At 40.9% G+C, this 15,062-nt stretch overlaps 1 pseudogene; it reads right to left on the reverse strand.

Moving 5' to 3' along the window:
- Positions 1-7,031: 7,031 nt before the first annotated feature.
- On the reverse strand, positions 7,032-7,206 carry LOC148049135 (U1 spliceosomal RNA; annotated as a pseudogene).
- Between the last annotated feature and the right edge of the window lie 7,856 nt (positions 7,207-15,062).

Genomic DNA, 15,062 nt, shown 5'->3' on the forward strand with positions numbered 1-15,062 from the left:
CACTCAGCAAAGCACTGGTCTTCTGTGCCTCTGACAGACAAAACAAAGTTCAGGGGGCTCATGCAGCCCTCCCGGGCTCCGTTTTGGGCTGCAACGGCCTCCTGCAGCCCTCTGCCAGTGAAAATGGAGCTTGGAAAATGGAGAAATGTTTCCCCTTTTGCATTTGAGCATGGGAAAGGAGAAAGGGAAAGAGGAAAGAAAAAGAAGGGAAGATGGGAAGAGAGCAAGGAAGGAAAAATAATGAAAGATGGGAAGGAAGAAGAAAGAATGAAGAGGGAAGGAAAAGGAAGGGAGGAAAGGAAGGAAGGAAGGAAGGAAGGAAGGAAGGAAGGAAGGAAGGAAGGAAGGAAGGAAGGAAGGAAGGAGATTATAATGGGAGTGAGGGAGGTCTGAGGGAAGTCCTGCCTTAGCACTTGGCCACCACAGGTGCCCCCGACACAAGTGACATCAAGCTGGCCATGTCCACCCTCCGCCCCCCCCCCCAGGTCAAACACAACCCTGATGCGGTCCTCAATGAAACAAGCTTGACACCCCTAGTCTAGGGGCTGCATGTGTTTCTCTCCAAAGGCCTTTGTATATGTGTGTGTTTTAATCAGCAATCACTGAAATGCATTGACATATTTTTGCCACCAAAGTTCATCAGCAAAACATCTAGCTTTAGGTCTTAGTATCACATTCAATTGTAATATTGTTGAATTCTACATGCCTTGTGGTCCTGCCTTTCTTTCTTTGTTTTTGATGTGCTATTTTAAAAAAAAAGCAAAAAAGAATTAGGTTGCCCAGTTCTGCTTTCTGTATCCAGCAACATCGTCGGAGATAGTACTAAGAAAACAAAACAAACAAAAAAGCAAAATCTTCTTCCAGTTCAGCTCAGCTCCCTGCAATCTCCTGAACACATTCTTGTAAGGGACAAGTGAAAATAAGTTATTCGCCATTTGCCTTGTTCCAGGATGTTTTGACTTCTCAGTCAATCCTACAAAACATATTTTGATGGACATCTCACCCGAGAATTAAATGAATCCAGCTGTATGCAGTCTTTTGAGATCAGCCAAAGACACCAAGCCCGGAGAAAGACACATTAACCATCTTCAGGGGAATATGTGATGGCATTCAGTATTTAGGTATGCAGCGACAACTCCAACATGAGAAGATGAGTTTGTAGTAGAGATGGAGAAATGTAGCATTTTAGATGCTGCAGAAAGGCCATTCCTAGTATAACTCACTATAAGCAGAGGTGGTATTAAGCCGGTTTTCTCCAGCTTGGGCGAACCGGTAGCAGCGGCTATGGGAGGCTCCACCCATCCACCCTGATGTAATGCGTGAGCACTGGGCATGCACAGAAGGCATTGCACATGCACAGACGAGGCACGTGCGCTCACATTTGCAAATTGGTAGGGAAGGTAAGCGAATTCCACCACTGACTATAAGTTAAGCTCCGGGAGGGTGGGGGGGTATCTTAATTTAGCAACATCTGGAGAATTACAGATTTCATATTTCTGGGTAATGGCATGATTGTACATTTAGTAAACTCACAAAGGGGTGACTCTTAATATATGAAATATATCATGTTATAAATGCCCTTTAATGTTCCTTTGAAGGTACCAATTCATAAGGAGGTTTATTTTCCTAAATACCAAGATTTTATGGGAAATGCATACACCCAGAAGGATGAAAACCTTAACTGCACATGTGTCAAGGGACTGATATTATGAGCTTTGCTTACACAAAATTACGTGTACTCTTTTTAAGTTATACATTCAGTGAGTTTCTATGACTTCATCAAGCACTTTTAGTCCTACAGGCCAAGTATAGCTATTTGCTAATACTATTCAACAAGCATTCTCCGTGTCTGGGCTAAACATAGTGGAAAATGTTATTCGTGGGCAACATTGGCTTGATGTCAAGCAAAGGATATTTTCTTTGTAAACCAGTTTTCTTACCCTTAAGAAAATGTTCTATTCATCTCCAAAGCCATTACACATTGAACTGGGAATCAAGAGATTTAAGTTGTAAATTTGGTTTAGCGGCAAGTTTAATTAATCCATCATTTTTCTATTACCACTGCTGGGTTTTGACAGCATGATTGAGTGGTATGATCATGAGATCACTTGAAAGCTGACTATACATATCTGTGCATGTGGTACTTTCTGGAAAAGCTTCATAGTGATAAATGGCAAAGATTTTCCAGGAACCCCTTCCTTTCTAGCCACATATGGATGTAGGTATTAAAGTGAAGTCATTTCTTGCTAAGGACAATGTTGGACAAAGATTATGGGCCACCTGCATTGTATGCTAACTTTTATGATGCATTTTGGCTGGCCACTCGGAGAACAATAGAATAACAGAATTGGAAGGGACTTTGGAGATCTTCTAGTCCCACCCCCTGCTTAAACAGGAGACACTAACATTCCAGACAAATAGCAATAGCACTTAGACTTATATACTGCTCACAGTGCTTTATAGGGCGGTTTACAGAGTCAGCATATTGCCCCCAACAACCTGGGTCCTCATTTCATCCACCTCAGAAGGATGGAGAGCTGGGACAACCTTGAGCCTGGTGAGATTTGAAATGCCGAACTGCAGGCAGCCAGCAGGCAGTAGAAGTAGCCTGCAGTACTGTACTCTAACCACTGTGCCATTGTAGCTCAGATAGATAGATAGATAGATAGATAGATAGATAGATAGATAGATAGATAGATAGATACATAGATGATAGATAGATAGATAGATAGATAGATAGATAGATAGATAGATAGATACATAGATGATAGATAGATAGATAGATAGATAGATAGATAGATAGATAGATAGATAGATAGATAGATAGATAGATAGATAGGCAGGCAGGCAGGCAGGCAGGCAGGCAGGCAGGCAGGCAGGCAGGCAGGCAGGCAGGCAGGCAGGCAGGCAGGCAGGCAGGCAGGCAGGCAGGCAGGCAGGCAGGCAGGCCGGCAGGCCGGCAGACCGGCAGACCGGCAGACCGGCAGGCATATGGATATGCATACCTATATGCATACAAACACACATATACGCATATATATACAAATAAGTGCTAATATCATCTACAGCAGTGGCCAAAACTGTGGAAAAAGTGTACAGTATTTATTAGGTTTGATAACACCATTCTCATCACTCCAAATAACACTGTCCCATTGTTCCTCTGCCCAAGTAACATGGGTTTTAGCCCAGTTTCATCTTTTTAACCATTGTCTGAGAGATAAAAGTGGCTTTTTTCCCAAGGATTTCTAGATTTTAGACCAAATTTCTGCACGCTGCGCTGAACAGTCCTTGCAATCAATTTCACTTCACATTGCACCATTTCATCTTGTATGCACCCAGATGACACAGGCGCAGTCTCTTAATTCTTCTATCATCACTTGCTGTTGTGCACCCTTTCCTGCCTTTACCAGTGTGAGGTTGTAGTGATTGAGTCTCCTTATACCTCTTCAAAAAACTAAGAAATGCCACCTTTGGTTAAGTTTCTACCAATTTTTCTTCTCATTTCTTTATAACTGTAGCCTTATTTGTTAAATAAACCTTGCTGTTTGGAAGTCCTGGCTCTCGCGTGTTCTGTTCAACCCTCAATCTTCAAAATTATTTACTTAATAATACTAGTTTACATTGCTAACTGAGAATATTCATAGATATTCAGGCAGGGCTGAAATCCAGCAGGTTCTGACAGGTTCTGGAGAATCAGTAGTGGAAATTTTGAGTAGTTCAGAGAACCAGCAAATGTTACCTCTGGCTGGCCCCAGAGTGGGGTGGGAATGGAGATTTGGCAGTATCTTTCCCTTGCTATGTCCACAAAGCCACGCCCACCAAGCCACGCCCACAAAGCCACACCATGCCCACCAAGCCACACCCACAGAACTGATAATAAAAAGATTTGAATTTCACCACTGCATTCAGGATTGATCTGACAGAAGCCTTTTAGAACTTTTATAGCCTTCTCTAACTTGCTATATTTCAGGTGTGAAAGAAATGTATTTCCCCAAATTCCTATTATCTTCCCAACTGACCAATCAGTTGGAGAAACTCCCAAATAAGCGTGAGGAGATGGATAGATTGATATTAAAAATAAAAGACAGGGAAGGAACAGAATATTGTTTCACGTGGGATATGTTTATCAGGGGATAGATAAAAGAGGTAGAAATTAGAAGATGAAAAATCACCATTATATATAAGTAAAGGAATGAAAAATTACTACTATAAATAATTTTTTTTTAATTTAAATAAGATTTTATTGGTAAAACGAAAATACAACATCCATAACTTGTAAAAAACAATACAACTACATTTCGAGATATTCCCATACTATCAAATCATATAAACATCAAAGGTTAGGTATCTTATTCCTTCCCTCCCTCTTCTCTTCCCTCATTTCTTCTTTTCCATACCCTTTTCTTCCCTCCCCCTTACTTCCTTCTTCCCTCCTTTCTTTTCTCCTTTCCTCCTTTCCTTCCCCCTCCTTTCCCTCCCTCGATCCCCCCTCCTTCTCCCATACCTTCCCTCCTTCCCTTCCTCTTTCCCTCCTCCTTTCTTTTCTCTTAATCTCCCTCCTATTTATAGTAATTACTACTATAAATAAGCAAACATTATTATTATTGTTGTTGTTATTATTGTTATTATTATTTTACTATTATCAAAATTATTATTCTGTAAACTTAAAATGACTCAGACAATACACTGTTCATTAAGAACCTATGTATATTTAAGGAAAAATGTATAAATAAAATTTGAAAAAACAAACAAAATAAATATGAACGCATTATTCCTTGCCATTGGATCTTTAAAGAATACCTGCCCCGTACATTTTTCTTTCTTCTGGAATCCACGAGGACCAGAGCCTTTGCAAGAGAACAATTAATCAGTGGAGCAACTTGCCTCCAGAAGTTGTGAATGCTCCAACACTGGAAGTTTTTAAGAAGATGTTGGACAACCATTTGTCTAAAGTGATGTAGGGTTTCCTGCCTAAGCAGGGTTGAAGACCTCCAAGGTCCCTTCCAACTCTGTATTCTATTCTATTCTGTTCTATTCTATTCTAATGAAAAGAATATGATTAAAATAATCTTGTAAGGGACCCAAAGACACAGAGACCATTCTTGATAGTACTACCCTAGCTGAGGAAATCAACATCTCAAGAAGGTTTTCCTGGCTAACTTATTCTTTTGAGGCTTAGGAAAGCAGAGGAGCTACGAATGATTTTTGGGGAAGGGGAGGGAGGTATTGGGAAAGCCAATTTGATTTATTTATTTTTTTCTCCTAACTGCATTTTTACGTGGGGTTGGAGAACTGCTTCTAATACTTCGACTGTACCGCGATGCCATTGACAGCATGTTTTAATTACTTCCCATTGCTATTCCAATGGGTTTTTATTCTTTCAAGATTCTAGACATAAGAGCAACAACGAGCAACTGAAATCAAAGCATGAGACTTCGGTAAATTGGCTTCACATGTGCACTTGCTATATCAAAGGAGGTCGTTTTGGGCTGGTTCCCACAACCCACAGAAGTATGTATCCCAAATACCCTTCTCTGGTAACTGGCTGAACAGACCATGATGTTGAACACAGTCTTGGCAGAAAGGCAAGTTTCATTTGATGTGAATTTTGATGTGTGGCACACACAGCATTCTTCCCATCTATCTCGGTGAGTGTTCCAAGCAGACAGAACATGTTCGAAGCTATTCTTAATGCCCTACTTGTCTCTGGACTTTATTAGTGGCCTCAGATATGGTTATAGAAATTGTCTTGCAGATGGCAGGTGGGGGCTCTTTTCCCTCATACATTTAATAATTAGAGGGCCGCTGGTTTGAAAGAAGAGTCAAAGAGACCATCTGTGTCAAAACTGAACAGCCCTCTCTCAACTGAGGACGAGGAATAAGGCATCATCTATCTCCAGCCTACAACACAGTCCTTTCAGCAGTTCCAAGAAGGATCTACACCAGGGGTGGGTTCCTGCCAGTTCTAACCTCTTCTATAGAAGAGGTTTCGCAAATCTACAGTGCCGTTTAGAACCAGTTCCAGCTCCCTCCCCCCCCCCGCCCGTCCGCACATCATCAAGATGAAGAGTGAGAGGAGGAATTCTGGGAGTTGAAGTCCACAAGTCTTAAAGCTGTCAGGTTTGAACACTCCTGAGGGTTTTTTTCTAAAGGGCCAGGGGTGCAAGGGTCTTGTAACTTGACAGCTTTAAGATTTGCGTGCTTCAAATGCCAGAGTTTCTGAGCCAACATTTTGGTTGCTAAGCAAGAGTGTTGTTAAGTGAGTTTCACCACATTTTACAAGTTGGCCACGCTCACCCAGTCACATGACTGCCAAGCCACTCCCACTCAGCCACATGGCTGGCAAGCCACTCCCACCCAGTCACATGGCTGGCAAGCCACTCCCACAAAGCAGGCCACACCTACAGAAGAGGTTCTAAAAATTTTTGAAACCCACCACTGATCTACACCCATCTGCACTACTCTGGTGACCTTGAGAACACATATAAACCCCCAAGTGGCCTCAACAATTCTCTGAAAGTATGCAGATGACCAGCTACCTGCAAGAAGTATAAATCCTTCCATTCCCCACCATCCAGTCTGAGCTGAAGAAGTTTCTTGGATAAATGAATGAATGAATGAATGAATGAATGAATGAATGAATGAATGAATGAATGAATGAATGAGCTGGAAGGTACCTTGGAGACACTGGTGGGATTGAAATAATTTAACAACCAGTTTTCTGCCCTAATGATTTCTTCCAACAACCAATTCATCAAACTGCTCAGAAAGTTAACAACTGGTTCTCCTGAAGTGGTGTGAACTGGCTGAATCTCACCACTGCTTGGAGGTCTTCTAGTCCATCCTCCTGCTCAAGCCGGAGAACCTATACTACTTCATATAAGTAACTGTCCAGTCTCTTCTTAAAAACATCCAGTGATGGAGCGTCCACGATTTCTGAAGGCAAGCTGTTCTACTGGTTAATTGTCCTCACTGTAAAGAAGTTTCTCTTAATTCCAGATTGCTTCTTTCTTTGATTAGTTAAAAATTTACAGGGGAAAGCGCGAAAGCAGTCCCCCACTACTACAAATTATGCAGTTGAGTGTGCCACATTTGGGGAAGTCACAGGGGTCAGCACACCCGGAGTGCACCTGGAATGCAATGGATGAGCCTCACCCTGGCAAAACCTCCTTCATGATCAAGGTATCTCCCCTGTCAGGTAAGTATGAGAAGCGAAACATCTTCAAAGAAAATCCAGAAAGTCCAGTTGCCTCTTGAAAAAGCAGCTTTGGGACAACGATTACCTGGATGAGAATCTCCATAGATCTCCATGGATCTTGGCCATCCCATTCCATTACTGTGCACACATAAGATTGTCTTTGTTCTCACCTGCGGGTCAGGTTTAAGATGTTCATAGCTGTACAGTTAGTCCCCGAATCAGAGGTGGGTTCCTACCAGTTCGCACCTATTCGGTAGAACCGGTTCGTCAAATCTACCGAACCGGTTAGAAGAGGTTCCACCAGTGGACCCGGAAAGCAGGCCACACCTACAGAAGAGGTTCTGAAATTTTTTGAAACCCACCATTGGTCCTTGGATATGATTATTCTACACTATCGTGCTCCTATTTATAAAACTCAGTGCCTCTGTGAAAGGTAAGGATGACTACTGTGTTTGTGGTGCAATCAGAACATTGCGTGTGTTGAAGTTGTTTCAACGCAAACCAAAGATGCCTTTTAAAAAACAAGCTTACATCTTGTGTTGCTTGTGTTGTTTTGTTATGAGACAGGTTTTATTATTTTGGCATCCTGATTAGCTGTGGTGCACTCAGAATTCGGAACAGAGTCACAAAGACTTTCCCGCATTGCTCAAAAATCTTATCTTGAAATCTAGCTCTGTGAATCTGTTTTGGTCCACCTGATTAGGATTTCTGAGGAATTATATTCCCAAAAGGCTGGAAAGTTCCAAGCTGGGGAAGACTGAGCTGTATCAACAGCAGCTGAGAACATATTTATGGCTATAATGAAACACAAGGCTTCCTCTATAAAACGTTTTCTAACTTCTAAACATGATTTCACTCCAGTGAACTTTTTGCTGGACAGGTGGTCCTCAACTTTCGACGACAATTGAGCCCCAAATTTGTGTTGCTAAGCGAGACTGATGTTAAGGGAGTTTTGCTCCATTTTACGACCGTTCTTTTCCACAGTTGTTAAGCGAATCGCTGACTTGTTAAGTCAGTAACACCATTGATCAGTGAATCTGGCTTCCCCCCTGGACTTTGGTTGTCAAAATGTCACAAAAGGTGATCACACAAATCCTGGGGACACTGCAACTATCATGAATACATGCTAGTTGCCAGGAGTCCAACTTTAGATCATGTGACCATGGAGACGCTGTAGTGGTCAAAACTGTGAAAAAGGATAATAAGTCACTTGTTTTTCAGCGCTATTGTAACTTTGAATTGTAACTTCAGTGCCGTTGTAACTTTGAATGGTCACTAAACAAATGGTTGTAAGTCAAGGACTGACTGTATACTGTGTTTATTATTACAATACCCTATCCCGGAGATCAGCAACCTTAAACACTCAAAGAGTCAAAGGGGTCCCCCCATTCAATTCAAAATGCAGGTGTGCATGCGCAGGGGGCGGGACATATGTGCAGAGCCGCATGCACATTGCATTTTGGGGGTTCGGGTCTGTTTTGGCACTCAATCTAGAAAAGGTTAGCCATCACTGGTACAGTCCAATAGGGTCACAAAAAGTTAGAGAGACTTCATGATTGAAAATATTACACTAGTGTTCATACCAGTGGTGGGGTTCAGCCAGTTTGTACCTATTCGGGAGAACCGGTCCTTAACTTTCTAAGAGGTTCAGAGAACCAGTTGTTGGCAGAAATCTTCTGGGTTTTTTTTCCCACTTTACAGGGCTAATCCTGTCAGGAAGGCAGGAAGGAAACATTCTGGTGTTGTTTCTAGCCTCATCTTTATTACCCTGCTTACAGAAACTGCCTCTCCGATTAACCCTTATTACATTGTAACAGCTAAGGCGAAGTGCCCATCGACCTGAGTGACTTTGAGTTGGCCATGCCCACACGGTCACATGACCACTAAGCCCCGCCTACCCACTTGGTCATTAGGACAGAGAATCGGTTGTTAAATTATTTGAATCCCACCACTGGTTCATACCTATTCCCACACAACCATGCACTCACTTTATAAGAGAAACTTCAAACATTGTATTAATAAAATTTGTCAAAGAGCATTAATAAATTTATTTCAACAGTTTTGAAAGTTAGTGGAAGGTGCTTGCAACTTCCTTGCATAAAAGGAGAAACTGTGAGTATAAGCGCTTCTCCTTTTTTATCTACGGATTCTTATTGTAAAAAATAAATAAAATAAAAACTATTAGACTGGCACAGTATCTTACTAACTGGGCAGTAAAAATAACCTAGATTATTTTTCTTTAACTGAATTCATTCCAACTAGTCACAGAGGTAGGAACAGTTTATTTTCAGAACGTAAAATAATAGTAATTTTTTAAAAGCTATTTTCCCTCCATCATAAAACATATCTTTTCAAGGCAATTTCTAAGTTTTAAGAGGCCTAATATTTGAGTCTGTGTAGTTGAATTGCAAATGAGTAGGGATTTTTTTTTTGTATTCCAGATATGCTTTCAAGTGGTTTATCTTCTAAAGTTTTATGTTCTCGCGTTAATCAAGTTAAATTAGGATCTTGTAAATTTGAATTTTGCTCGGCAAAGCAATGTCCTTTCATTTTACTAATAATTATGGAAAGAGGTTGAAAAGCCAATTTTCCAAACTTTCTTCTGAAACTTTCATTAAAACAGAACAGGAATAGCCCTTGCCTTTAGGCTAAAAACATAGTGTAATAGCTAAATTACCGTATTGATTGGCTTTGGTTGAAATCTGAAAGTAATTCTTGGATAACTACAGTTTCAATTGATTAGGAATCTTTTGTTTCATTTTTCTTTTTTTTTTAAAAAAAAATCCTGTGGATTACAATCAAACATAAATCTGGTTGCTGTAAAATAGCAACTTGAGAATTACATTTTATGTATTCATAGTGTAAAGTAATAATTATAGGATTACATTGTGAAATTATGGTATATTCCAGGATAAACAAACTTGTGATAGAGGGCAGCTAAATCTATTCTCAGACAAATATAATTGCTTCATATTTACTGATGTTACATCAAGATTCCTTGAAAGGGAAAATCAATGCAGATTTGTAAATGGGGAATTATAGACATCTGGGTTAATAAGCATGACTATGTCTTGTAGAAAATGGCATAGCGCTATACCGATCAAGAGACATTGGGGCTGTAAGAAATGATGCTGATCACCTTGGAAATTATATTGTATGGGACTTAAAAAAAGAAGGACTTGATGGACAACTTGGAACTTTTACATAAACTGCTTATGTTTTGTTCTCTGGGGTGAGGAAGGTGGAGATTGTGACGCTTTCGGATTGTGGTTTAGGTTGAATCGAGTTGGGTAGGGTGGCGCAGATGGGAGGGTAGTGAAGGTTTAATTAGAGATTATTTTGAGCCAGAAAGTAAGCTGACTTTTATAATAATTTTTATTTGAACATAAGTTTGGAAGAATATATTCAGGGAGCTTGAAGGAAGGCGGAGCAAATAGGGGAGGTGTACGGATGATAATAAAATATATATATGGACACGGGTAGAGGCAGGATGAGTGGAGTTGGAACAGAAACCGAGATAAATATTTGAGGTGTTTAAGTTGCTTTATAGAGAAAGAGGTAAAAGGGATATATTAAAGGTTTGGAAATGGATATATATTTAGATAAAGAGATAAGGTCCCTAGCTAGAGTAGAATTTTATTTGATTAACTCACTTGGTTTCAACATAGTTTGAAATCCTGCAAGTAATAAATTGATTGAGATTAGGAATGATGTACATTGTTTAAGTGTTAATATTGATGGGAAGCTGAGTTTAAGGTAGAGAGTTTATTGATTTTTCTTTTTGGGGGCGGTTTCCCCCTTTTATTTTTTAATTATTCCTTTCTTTTTTTCCTTTATTTTTTCCTTTTTATTTTTTATTATTTTTTAACTTTTAATCTATCTGGTTTCAATATACTCCAGACTTTGCTTGATAAGGAACGATGTTGGGAATGGGATCTGGGAAGTCGGAAGGGGGTCTGGGAGGGGGGTTCATGGGGGGGGAGGGGGGAAGGGTGGAAATATAGATTCAATTTTTAAAACAATGAATGCACTTGGATACTGTTGCTTTTTTTTCTTTCCTTTTTTTTTTCTTTCCCTTAAATTTTTTTTTTCTTATAATTTTAGTGTAAATTACAAAACGAATAGACCAATGAATAGTAAAAATACACCGAAGTGAGGAGTAGAGGGAAAGAAGAGGGAGGAATTAAGAGGGAGTGAGAAGGGAATGTAAGGAGGGTGAGATGGTGGGAAGGGGAGAAAGGAATGGCTGAGGGGGAAGGGAAGTAGAAGAGGGGATTGTTGGAAGGGGGAAATGAAAGTTGGAGGGGTAGAAGAAAGGGTGTATGAAGGATAGAAGTGTTATGAGTTGTGTTTATTGCTTTTTTTTAACTGCACAGTATTTAAGTGATTGTATAAAGGAAAAGGAAAATGAAATAAAATGTTTGAAGATTAAAAAAAAAAGCATGAAAAATTACATCTTCTTAGATTCTTACCTTATTCCTGAGATGATTGTGGCCTATCAGCAGAGCTGGTGGCAGATTCAGACAGTGAGGAGGTTGAGGAGGAACATGGGCCAGTCCTGGAGTCTGATGGGCCATTCTGTACCAGAATGGTATCTGGTGCTCCGGGCAGGCTCCGGTACTCCCGTACCAGGGTGTACCGCCTACAACCCACCACTGCCCTGCTGACTCCATAGAACAGATGATTGGCCCAACAAGCTTAGAGGTTCAGCTCTGCTCAAAGCTAGATTACACAATTTCACAAATAGTTCTTGATGACCTGGTAGGAGCCCTTCCAGCACACAACTTTTTCAGTGCGATTGTAACTTTGAGCAGTCATTAAATGAATGGCTGTAAGTCGAGGATTACCTGGACACCCGTCCAGGTAATCCTCCACTTACAACCATTTGCTTAGTTGTCATTTGAAGTTATGACCACTTCCCACACTTGCAACCATTGCAGCATCCCCATGGTCACGTGATCAAAACCTAGGCACTTGGCAACTGGCATGTATCTGTGACAGTTCCACCATCCAAGGGTCATGTGATCAACATTTGTAAACTTCCCAGCCAGATTTCAACAAGCAAAGTCAGTGGAAACCAGATTTACTTAATGACTGTAATGATTCACTTAACAACTGCAGCAAGAGAGGTGGTAAAATGATGTGAAGTGCAATTAAAAACTGCCCTGCAACAGGATCTCTAACAATCTTTGGACCATTGTATTTACTCCTATACTTAACAGCGTTGCACCCAGGTAAACTAGGGAGTGACCCGAACAATCTGAGAACATGTATGTTATTTTCCACTTTTAAAGTAAATACTTTTTAATTATATCTTAATGTCAGTACTTTTTAACATATTGTAAAAACTAATCTGGATTGCTGGTCTTTGACCATAATAAAGATTTACTTACTTACTTACTTACTTACTTACTTACTTACTTACTTACTTACTTACTTACTTGCCCTGCAACAGAAATTTTGGGTTCAGTTGTGGCATCATTCGGGGCAGTGGTGGGTTTCAAAAATTGTTCGAACCTACTCTGTGGATGTAGCCACTTTTTTTTTTTTAAACTGTTTTATTTCATTTTCATTTTCATTTTATACAATCACTTATATACTGTGCATAACAAAAAAAAATTTCCACCGTAAAAATCAATCCCCCATACACCCTTTCTTCTCCCCCTCCAACTTTCATTTCTCCGGGTGTAGCCACTTTTGTGGGAGTGGCTTGCCGCCCATGTGACCGGATGGGAGTGGCTTGCCTCCCATGTGACCGGATATGAAGATGCCAATGACACTTGTCAGAACCACCTTAAATTACCTCACACACAGCACTGGCATGCATAAGAATATGATGTAAACTTGTTTTTTAAAAGGCATCTTCGGTTTGCGTTAAAACAACTTCAACACACGCAATGTTCTGATTGCACCACAAACGCAGTAGTCATCCTTACCTTTCACAGAGGCACTGAGTTTTATAAATATGAGCATGATAGTGTAGAATAATCATATCCAAGGACCAGTGGTGGGTTTCAAAAAATTTTGAAACCTCTTCTGTAGGTGTGGCCTGCTCTCCGGGTCCACTGGTGGAACTTCTTCTAACCGGTTCGGTAGATTTGACGAACTGGTTCTACTGAATAGGTGTGAATTGGTAGGAACCCACCTCTGTTTCTCTTTCTTTTTCTCTTTCTCTCTCTCTCTCTTTCTCTCTCTCTCTCTCTCTTTCTCTCCTCTCTCTCCTTCTCTCTCTTCAAAAATGGGGGGAAATGCTGTGTATGCCCTCTTGCTCTTAGGGAAGAAAGGATGGGTATAAATATTACACACAAGCCAACATTGTGACCCATAGCCCAAGATTTGGATGAATCTAATATGCAACCTAATACACACAGTGCTAAGGAATGTAGAGATCATCTTGAAAAAGAATGGAAGGCAACAGCTATGGCGATTCTCAGTCATCCAGGTCATGGTTGTCCCAAAGGTGCTTTTCCCAAAAAAACAATTGGACTTTCTTGGGTTTTTTTTCCTTGAAAACATACCTCTAAACCTCTAGAACTGAAGAAATCCCTAGGCTGAGAAGCGAAACATTTTCAAGGAAAAACAAAGAAAGTTCTGTTGCCTTTTGGAAAAACACTTTGGAGGACAACAGAAGGCAGCAGTAAGAGAGAACTCGGTCATGGGAAAGTAGAAAGCAGGAGAAGGACGCTCAGAATAAACTGACATTGAATCTGTTTGATCAAAGAGAGGGTGGAGAGAAATTCTGGCAGGTTTTCACGTTTAAGTATTTAAGTCCAACAACAATAAATTTGCTCTCCTGGAATCCTTGTGCTGAACTGGTCTATCTCTAAGGCTGACACAGGCCAAGCATGTTCCAGTCCAAATATCGGACATCAGCACTCGTGATCTAGCCAATATGGCCAATCCAGGCTATGCTGATTTGAAGTTCATGCACGTTAAAGTTGCTATGATTGATAAAGACCGGGTTAGGGCAGGGGTCAGCAATTTAGAGCTCTGGAGCTGCATGTGGCTCTTTCATCCCTCTACTGCAGCTCCCTGTCGCCAGTTGTCACCACAATTTTTAGCAATAGCAATAGTTAGACTTATATACCGCTTCATAGGGCTTTCAGCCCTCTCTAAGTGGTTTACAGAGTCAGCATATTGCCCCCAACAACAATCCGGGTCCTCATTTTACCCACCTTGGAAGGATGGAAGGCTGAGTCAACCCTGAGCCGGTGAGATTTGAACAGCCGAACTGCTGAACTGCAGTCAGCTGAAGTAGCCTGCAGTGCTGCATTTAACCACTGCGCCACCTCGGCTCTTTTCCTTTTAGAGGAGCTTCCGGTTTAGGGGAGGGAAAGCAGGGCGCACTAGGAGGAGACTCTATGGCAAGGGGCAGGTTTTTTGGTCAGCTCCACAATTGATAGGGCTTTCGGTTAGGACAGGTTGAGGAAAAAGGACGCTGTGCTAGGAAGAGACTCTATGGTTGGGGAACCGGACTTCCGGTTGGCCCCAGAATTGAATGGGGGGACTCCTTTGACTCTTTGAGTGTTTAAGGTTGCCGACCTCCAGGCTAGGATACTGTAGTAATAAACACAGTATACAGTCAGTCCTTGACTTACAACCATTTGTTTAGTGACCATTCGAAGTTACAACGGCACTGAAGTTACAATTCAAAGTTACAATAGCGCTGAAAAACAAGTGACTTATTATCCTTTTTCACAGTTTTGACCACTACAGCGTCTCCATGGTCACATGATCTAAAGTTGGACTCCTGGCAACTAGCATGTATTCATGATAGTTGCGGTGTCCCCAGGATTTGTGTGATCACCTTTTGTGACATTTTGACAACCAAAGTCCAGGGGGAAGCCAGATTCACTGATCAATG

Source organism: Thamnophis sirtalis, unplaced genomic scaffold (genome assembly GCF_051295495.1).
Source record: "Thamnophis sirtalis isolate CommonGarterSnake01/CBP01778 unplaced genomic scaffold, rThaSir2_p1.2 scaffold_2, whole genome shotgun sequence".
In the NCBI taxonomy this organism is placed as follows: Eukaryota; Metazoa; Chordata; class Lepidosauria; order Squamata; family Natricidae; genus Thamnophis; species Thamnophis sirtalis.